Below are 9916 nucleotides of genomic sequence, written 5' to 3'. Positions count from 1 at the left end.
CCCCATTTAGGGCTCTTTTCCACTATGAAATGCGATCGCGATTCCGATCGTGATCGCAATCGCGTTTCAATTTCCACCATGCGATTGCGATTGCGATTGAGCTACTATACTCATTATAGTCCAGCTCAATCGCATACAAAACGCGGCAGGACGACGATTGCGCTTTGACCAAAATCGCATCGCAATCGGATCGCACTAATGGAAATTGCTGCTGCAGTTTCCATTAGTTTAATGTACCTTGCGATTTGCGATCAGAAGCAAATCGCAAATCGCAGGCTAGTGGAAAAAGGCCCTTAGATGTTCTGTTTCACTTAAGGCATCTTAATGACATGTGTTTATGCTTGAAAAAAATCTATGTTTTCCCTTTTGATGTTGCATGTATAAAGCTGTCTGTACCATCAGCCTGCAAGCAAACAGGATATAAGCCCGACGAAGGCTGCAAGGCCAAAAGCTTGCTTATTCTTTCCAATAAATAAATAAATGGTATAATCCTGATTTAAAACTTCTTGCTTTTACTGATGGCTAACACGGTACAATACCCTACTGCTACTACTATGTTGTAGCTTGTGTAAAGTACAATTTTAAAGCCTCAGTTCAAAGACAATCTTCCAAGTTTAAAGGACGACTGTAGCAAGAGGGCTATGAAGGCTGCCATATTTACTTCCTGCAAAACAATACCAGTTGCCTGGCAGCCCTGCTGAACTATGTGGCTACAGTAGTGTCAGCAGCTAATCTTGTCAGAACTGACAATGTCAGAAACACCTGATCTGCTGCATGCCTGTCCAGGGTCTATGGCTAAAAGTATTTATTAGAGGCAAAGGATCAGCAAGATTGCCAGATAACTGGCATTGCTTAAAAGGAAATAAATATGGTAGCCTTCATATCCCTCTTGCTACAGTTGTCTTTTAAAAGTCACTGGAAAATTCTCACTCACTTACATAGCAATTTTTGCTTTTATTTAGATTAGTATGTTTTGCTTACATGGTAACAAATGGTGTCTAAGAAGTGTGTTCTCTGTCCCCTGTATCAGTAGCCTGATATTAACTTCTTAGTGCAGTTTATATTAAATCACACTGTACAGCTTGACTCTACAATGAGAACCCATCCATAGTAGAGTTGTTTAAAATGTCACACGTGTCCACATTTGCAGATGATCCATTATTTTAAAAGGGGATTATACTCCCAAAACTAAGATTTTGGTAATACTCTTACATAAAAGAACATTTGAAAGCATTCCATCAGTAAAAAAGTTACTTTTACTGCAGAGAGCAGTACATGTTTGCTTTTCTCTGGCTAATCAGAAAATGTATGGTAATCATTGCCAGCCAGGAGATACACTCTGCCTATGTCTTCATTCTGCTCCCTCCCTCTGCTGAATAGACCTTGCCTTGGCAACAGCTGAGTCACTTCAACAGAAAAGGAAAGGGGGAAGAGTGAAGACACAGGCAGAGAGATTCTTGCCGGCAATTATTACGTTTGCCAATTAGCCAGGGATGAGCAAGCCTGCACTGCTCTCTTCAGTGAAAGTAAATATTTTTACATTTTCAAATGATCTTTGTGTTCCTAAAGGTGGCGACACACGGGGCGATTTTTTACCTACATCGATTATTATAACAACCGATAAATGAATTGAATAGATCAAAATTGAAGTTGTCATTTTGATGCAGAATCAATTCTTATTGGCCGATATTCAATCAAATTCTTAAAATGAATCAATTGAGTATGTCAGGTTATTTCAATCAATGGAACAAGAATCGAGAGCTTTTCATTATGTATTCGATTGAACTTTACTCAATCTGATTCATCAGGGTGCTTATTTTGTGATCAAAAATAGTCTCCAATCGATTAAAGGTGGAAAAATTTAACAAAAATCAACCCTAGTGTATGGGCAAAAAATCAATTCATGTTAAATTGATTCATTTATTGTGAATCAATAGGTCAATTGATTGTCCCCTAATCGACCAGTGTATGGCCAGCCTAAGAGTGGTTACTGAAATTTTAGCTTTGGAAGCACAATCCCATTTCAAAGAGATAATGTCCATTTGCATTTCTTTTTTCTTAGTCTGGTTTGATTTCTTAAAACAGAAGGTATTTGCGATAATTCCAATTTAAGTGTGTAGCTGTGGTTACCCACAATGCACCATGAATATGCAAATTATCTCTTTATGCTCCTGCAGCTAGGCTTACATCCAGAACCACTGGTGTATAGCAAGCTTATAAGCTCTAAAGTTTACAGAGCCACATCAACCCAACAAGCAACGTCCCCTATGCTTTCCTAGTGGTTTTGGGCCACCCCGAGCTGCTTGGGTATTCTGTATCTTCTTTGTTGTGTTTGTTGGAGTTTACTGTATTTCTGTATGTTTCTGTGTGCATGAATGACTTGGCATGTCAAACTGAATAAAATCATATTATCAATATAAATTAAATTATTCTATTCTTCTTAACGCTTCTCTTCATAAATTATTCTCTTCCAGTCTCTTCAGTGTACCTTGAACGTATGTGTGCATTTTTCATGCTAATGTCTTCCTTTGTGAGATTTCTTTAAGCAAAGCAACTGGACTTCACCACTCCCTTAGTGCTGGGGAATTGTCTTGCACCATAGTTTACAAAACTTTATTATCCTTCCTGTCTTCACTAGCCGCCCTTTTATTTACAAACTACCCTTGTTTTGTTTTGGTATCCTTTTCTCCCCTTTTCCATGTTCTGTCTCCCTCTCTCCAGACCTCCCCTACCCTTTGGTTGTGGTCTTTGTTTGGCATCTTCAAACTGCAAAACAGGAGGAGAAAGAAAGGCCTACATTATTCATTGCAATCTCGTATACTTGCTTGTCTCTTTTTTATATATATATCATATATTTTCTCTTATACTTGTTGACATTCCTGTTGCCCTTTCACCCTCATTTTATTTGTTATGCTACATTCATCTGCCCTTTGTATGAAGGTTGAAAAATGAATCTCCCATTTTACAGTTGTGGAGAATGATCAAAAGCCACCCTAAGATCAAGTTGGGGGGGTGGTGCCTGACATGGAACTGTGAGGGAGCGTTTCTTCGGAGCTCCGGGCTTTTTGCTGCAATTTATCAGTTATGCATAAGAAAGGCGATTCTACTACACCCCCGGAGCCTTCTAACGTCAAGGGGAGCAAGAGGAACACCAAACAAAATCCGAACTCAGCTCCTCCCGCGGCGAATACGGTCTCAAGGTATTTCATCGGGCCTGTGCTGCGTAGTGACAAGATGGCTGACCGTTCCGGACCTGCAGAATCCTCGTGCAGCCCCACCGCAACTACATCAAATAAGAACCTAGACGACATCTGGGCTTTCTTACGAGGGCTTCCAACCAAACAAGATATAGAGGCCCAGACTAACCTTATTCTCTCCACAACGAGAAGTGAAGTGGCCGCCATCAGAGAGACAGTGACGGGCATTGCAGACAGGGTCACATCAGCAGAAACGGACATCCAGCAGCTCCGTAAGGAAATGGACGACCTGAAGAAGAAGTCAAACCAGCAAGCCACTCTAAACGGGGTATATCGCTCCTGCCTGGAAGACCTCCAGAACAGGAGCCGCCGCAACAATGTGAGACTTAGAGGAATACCGGAGGCCATTAGTACCGAGGACTTACAAGACACCAGAATCTGTACAAGTAATCCTGCGCTCACATGTATCTCCTCCACTCCATGTTAAGAAATATTTTATATCAAAGGGGGATGCTATTAACAGGAATAATGTGGCGACGGAGTATGTACATACAGGCCTGCGTAATAGGTCACTGTTTAACCCAGGAGGTAGCAGTACTGGAAGTACTGTTGAAACTTTTAAACGTCTCATAGTAGCAGATTTAGAAAAATTAGAGGACCAGAGAAAAGATGGTGAACTCGTGACAGCTCTTAAATTGGCAGAGAGGAAAGATTTATTGGTGAGACCAGCAGATAAGGGGGGTGGGGTGGTCGTTATGAGGAAAGAACAATATGTGGAAGAATTAGATAGAATAGTTGGCGATGTATCAACTTATGAGAAACTGAAAGGGGACCCCACAAAAAAGTACACAGATAAATTAAGAACTATTTTAAGAGGAGGTTTGGAGGCCAATATAATTAATGATGCAGAGTTTAAATACCTTATGATTGACACCCCAAGAATTCCGGTTATCTATCAAAATCCGAAAATTCATAAAAATTTAGAGAAACCCCCGGGTAGACCCATAATCAGTGGGATAGAATCCCTCAATCAACGGGTGGGGGAGTATATTGACAAATTTTTGCAGCCAATAGTACGAAAACTACCACATTTGATTGACGACACAAAGCAGATGATCCAGGAGGTAGAGAAGCTGCGGTTAAGAGAGGGTGACCTATTAGTGACCGCTGACGTGGCATCTTTGTACACAATAATACCCCATGACTTAGGGTTACAGGCGGTTGAACATGCCTTGGTGGATGAGGGAATTCTCAAAAGGGAGCAAATTCTATTTATTCTGCGTCTTTTGGAATTCGTTTTGTTTCATAATTATTTTTGGTATGCGGGTGACTATTATAGACAGATCACGGGATGTGCTATGGGGGCCAAATTCGCCCCCAGTCTAGCGAATATTTTTATGGACAAATGGGAAAGAGAGGTACTAAGACATAATAGGAGTGACCCAGTAAGAAACTGGTTTCGGTACATTGATGACCTCTGCATTGTCTGGGGTGATAGTGCAGAGGAATTTGAGAAGTATTTGCGCTGGCTTAACTCTAATGATAGAGGTATTAGGCTCACGGCGGAATACAGTCAAGATAGAATTTGCTTCCTAGACCTGGATCTCTATAGGAAACAGGATAGACTGCAGATGAGAACACATTTTAAAAAAACAGATAGAAATGGCTACATTCCATACTCCAGCTGCCATCACAGAAATTGGCTCACCAATATACCCAAAGGCCAAATGTATAGAATTAGAAGGAACTGCTCAGAGATCACTGACTTTAGGGAGCAGACAGACATGTTAATTGACAGGTTTGTTGAAAAAGGCTACGACAGAGAAAAATTAGTACAGATTAGGGAAGCGACTGAGAGTATTGATAGGGGACAGATGTTACAAAATGGGAGGAGCAGAACACAAGATGGGACCAATTTTGAATATGCCATATTATTGGATTACAATTCTAGGTATGACGAGGTGGAACGAGTGTTTAAGAGACACTGGAATATATTGAGGGCTGATAATGTTTTGGGATCGAAAATACCAGCACAACCACGTTTTATATATAGGAAGGCACAGAATTTGCAACAGTTGTTAGTCCCTAGCTTTATAGATGGCCCAAATGTCCATAGGGGAGACTTACTGGGTAATAAAGGTTTTTTTCCCTGCCGTGACTGTGTGGGATGTAGGGAAGCGCAGGGCTTTAGGGGACAGCAATTTGTGGGATGGAGTAATGGCAAAGGATATAAAATAAGGGATTGTATCACGTGTAACACGCACCATGTGGTGTACTTGTGTTGGTGTCCATGTGGATTCCAATACATAGGTAGGACTACAAGGAAACTGAGGGAACGTATAGGGGAACATGTTAGGAATATCAAAAAGGGTAATGAGGCACATAATTTATCTAAGCATTTTTCTGAGAAACATGCAAGGGACCCAACGGGGTTACGGTTCTGTGGGATAGAGAAGCTAACATGGAAATGGAGGGGTTGCAATAGGATGAGGGAACTATCCAAGTTGGAATCACGATGGATATTTGAAATGCAGACCATGCATCCAAGGGGTCTTAATATTGAGTTTGATCTCAATTGTTTTATATCAGATGACTAAATTGGAAGGTGTAGGGGCGTATAACTCCCCCCTTTTTCCTGCAGGTGCATTGCATATCCCTTCCCCCCTCCTTTTCCTTCCCCCTCCCCCCCCCCCCCCCCCCTTCTCCCCCTTTGCCCCTTACCCGTAGTATATGCAGTTGTGCCTGCGGAGTACGGTATGACTACCTTGTGCGCACTGAGTAGGAATATACTGTACCATTAGGAGTTGTTATATATCAATGTTGTCTGGATAATAGGTAGGTAGTTGTTCTATGTATTAGTTATGCTACTATGTGATCTGTATAGCCTGTCATGGAGTGGGTGTGTTCGTCGGGGTTTGAGGCGAGGGTCTGTATATTTATACATTAATTATACTATCCCCCCTTTTCACCTCGCTTTGGTGGACACATGAAAAATAACTAAGTCACGTAGTTGTAGTACCGGCTCCTTTTTGTTTAACTATGAGCCGATCCCGTATTTGTATTTCATATATATCCTTTTTGAGTATGTTTACTAAATGATGCCGGGGGCGGAATCTCATGACGTCCGAGGTGGGACGGACCGGAGCTCTGCTGCTGAAGGCAGGTGATGGGACTAGAGATACGCCTGGTCTGACGTGGACATTCTCTATTGGGTAACATTACGCAGGGACAGGAAGCAGTGAGAGTCTGCTGGGAAATGTTGAGGGCGGAAGCATTCTAGCGGCCATCTTGTTGGTGGGCATAACGCCGGTAGGTTAACAAATGCAGGATGGTGGATATAAAAACACCGATTACCCATACGCCTCCAGCCCCTGATGAGTACGGAGGTACGAAACGCGTTGGGCGGAGCTTAGAGGCGTGGGCGAGTCGGCATGCTGGATTACATTGTTTAATTGCGCTGTTTTTACTTGGGAGATGTGAGTGCACTACTTTTTAACTTTTAATAAATGTTACAGTTTTACACTATGTTGAGCTCCTTCAGTCATTAGGTTGGATGGATTTTATTCTGGGAGATTTTTTATACCGCTGAAGAAACGCTGAGGAGAGTGCCGGGGATAAAAACCTAAGTGTGGTTGCTGTCTTATAATTTGGACAGCGGCCTGAAAGGTGAGAGGCTAGTGGTGGTGGTTAAGAACCGACACACAGGAGGAGGTGACTCGAGCTCGTGGGTCTGTGCTTTTGCTGCTGTCTGTGCTTGGGCAGCCACAGTGGAGGGTGAGGACCTGTGAGACCCTATGAGTGGAGTGATCATTGTGGAAGTGCCTGTTTGTACCACGTTCTGCCAGGGTTGACTGAGTGCTTACTGCACGGGGTCTTTTCTGTGGGTTGTGGTGCGGCAGATGGTGTCACACGGTGGAGGCCTACGACAACTGACTGCTGGTGGAATTAGGAGTGCATGCAAGGCATTGGGGACTGTATAAAATATATAGATCATTGAAACAGTATTATGCTATGTTTTGTGTGTTTCTCTTTCTTTTATATATAATACTACCACGGAGTGGAGGAGATACATGTGAGCGCAGGATTACTTGTACAGATTCTGGATTACACACTATATGCTTGGTGACTGATTCTGCGACCCATGGACATGTAAAATGATGGACTGAGTTGTTCATATCTTGCTAAATACTGTATATATCTTGCTAAATACTGTATATTTTGTATCTGGGTATACCAGGAGTGAGTGAGCGCATTTTTTTGTAGTTTGTCACTTACAAGACACCGTCCAGGCCATATTTGATAAGCTCCTCGACCAAGTTCATACTCCACCAATCTGGCTAGACCGAGTTCATCGAGCGCTTCGTCCCGCTCCGCAAGGTGAGGCACCCCCTAGAGACGTAATTTGCAGGGTCCACCATTTCCCAATCAAGGAAGCTATAATGGCGGCTGCTCGTCAGCACGGCTCTGTAGATTTCAAGGGGGCCCAAATCTCACTCTATCAAGACCTAGCTCCTTATACATTAGCCCAACGGAGAGCTCTTAAACCCCTTATACAGGTCCTCCAAGAGGAAGGAGCTACATACCGCTGGGGCTTTCCTTTTTATCTGCAGGCAAAGCTAGGATCGAATACAGCCATGCTTCGTACACCAGCAGACATCGGGCCGTTCTGCACCACCTTAGGAATAGACACAGTGTCCTTACCGGAATGGAATCCTGATAAGTTGATCATTGGAGCCCCTCGCAAGCAAAACATTCATATACCTCTGCAGTCTACGATGGTAAGCATACCCTACGATATATGGGTCTTTGATCCACACATTTAACTATTTTTGAACTGCCCACGCATATTTGAAAGCTTCTTGTGCCCCTTCTGGCAAAACCTTTTGGACTTCCCTATCTGGTTTATACTGTTTACCACCAAGACTTTTGTGCTTTCAGTCTTTGTTTTTTGTTTTTTTTTGGCACTGAAGCCCTGACTGGTTACCCTACAGATACGCTGTTTAGTTATCAGGGATCTTTCCTGCACAGAAGTGTCGAATGAGCTTTCGATTCATTAACACTACTCAATGGGACCTTTTCTCCATCTGGTCCAGCTCGGAATGCAACATTTATGTTATGATTGAACTTTGATTTATGATAAGGTTATATCACTAGATAGAGGTTCCGTTACGGTGTATCATACTGTTCATATTGTTAGCTTTTTCGGGCATATACATGTTCCTTCCTCTCTCTGTAATAATCAAGTCATTTGCATGTTACTTATAACCAATCCCCATCTATTATAACATACCAATTGAACTCCTTGGAAATAAGGAAAATCAAAACCGACATATCGCCGAAAATTTCCCCATAACTTAAAAGACATTCTTAATATCGGAAGATACATATGCCCGGGGCTCTGATTCACTCCCTTCAGGCAACCTGTTTCTCTGTCCTTCACCCATTTTGGCCACACAGGCCTTAACCACTTGCCGACCGCACGCTTATACCGTGTGTCACAAGAGCCCTCGTGGCTGACCGCACTTAGCCTTCTAAACGGTGCCAGCGCACAGATCGTGCGAACTCTGGTCGCAGTCAATGCGCAGGAACCGTTAAGAATTAGCCGCGGACAACTCAGAAGGGAGCCCGTGAGACACGGGTGATTACCACTTCACCCACTGGTTCAGAGTAAACTGCCACCACCGCGGTTATCATGGGACCGTGGGGCCCACTAACTGACTGACTAATCCTGCGAATAAAACGGTTAAACACACGATATTCTGTCTAGCCAACAACAAACAAACAGTAGCGTATCTTCAGAGACCCGGGATCATTTCTGTGTGTGCTGATAAGCAGGGTAGCGGAAAGTGAATGACTTGGAGAAAGTCGTTTATTCACGCAATATAAATAATTAATATATACAGACAATTATTAAACAGTAATAGCCAGTATGAAAAATAAAAGAAGGGAGAAAAATACTTAGTTCCTGGAAAGATGTCCTTATTGTGGGAAGAATCATAAAGTCCTTGGTTTCAAAGTCCAGAGTTCAGAGTTCAGACCAGGTGGATACCAGCATATCCTCAAGCTGGCATCTGATGAGTGCAAGATGGTTCAGTGTGGAGGACCCTGAGTTTGGGTCCTCAGCCATTCTTATGCCCCTGCTTCAGTAGGAGGGAGTGAGGGCGGGGAGCTATACACCTCCTTCAAAGATGAGATGAGCCCTCCTCTTGTACTGGGGCTAGAAATCATATCTACCCATATATGGGCTCTATCTCACAGAACCGTACAGGTCAGGGCAGATTTACTAATATTTTCAGATCTGCCTCGATGTACCCAGCAGTCTGATACCAAACATGAGGGGTGGGACCCCTGTGGTACCATTAGGGCACTGTTGGACTGCCTAACGGGCAGTCTTTACCTCAGAAGGTTCTGAAATGTTCTCAGAACCAACGCCAGGCAGGGCCCTACCTGCTCTGTTAGTTTGGAGGGTCTGCCAGCCTGGCAACACAGAAAATATGATACATATAGCAATTTATGGAATATGAGAGACCCCTGGGATTTATACCAGGTCATTCCCAGGTAAAGGTTCTTTGAAGTTGGCAGCAGCAAGCCACATGTCGGCTCCCTGCTGGGAAAAGGAGTCGGAGTGTCTGAGTTTCCTCACTCTAAATTGGTTCTGTCATGGTGTTTGTCACCTTATACCTGATGGATGGGCCATCAGCACAGCTTGAAGCCAGGGA

The sequence above is a fragment of the Hyperolius riggenbachi genome, chromosome 5 (genome assembly GCF_040937935.1).
Source record: "Hyperolius riggenbachi isolate aHypRig1 chromosome 5, aHypRig1.pri, whole genome shotgun sequence".
Lineage (NCBI taxonomy): Eukaryota > Metazoa > Chordata > Amphibia > Anura > Hyperoliidae > Hyperolius > Hyperolius riggenbachi.
Note: the sequence above shows the minus strand (reverse complement) of the source record.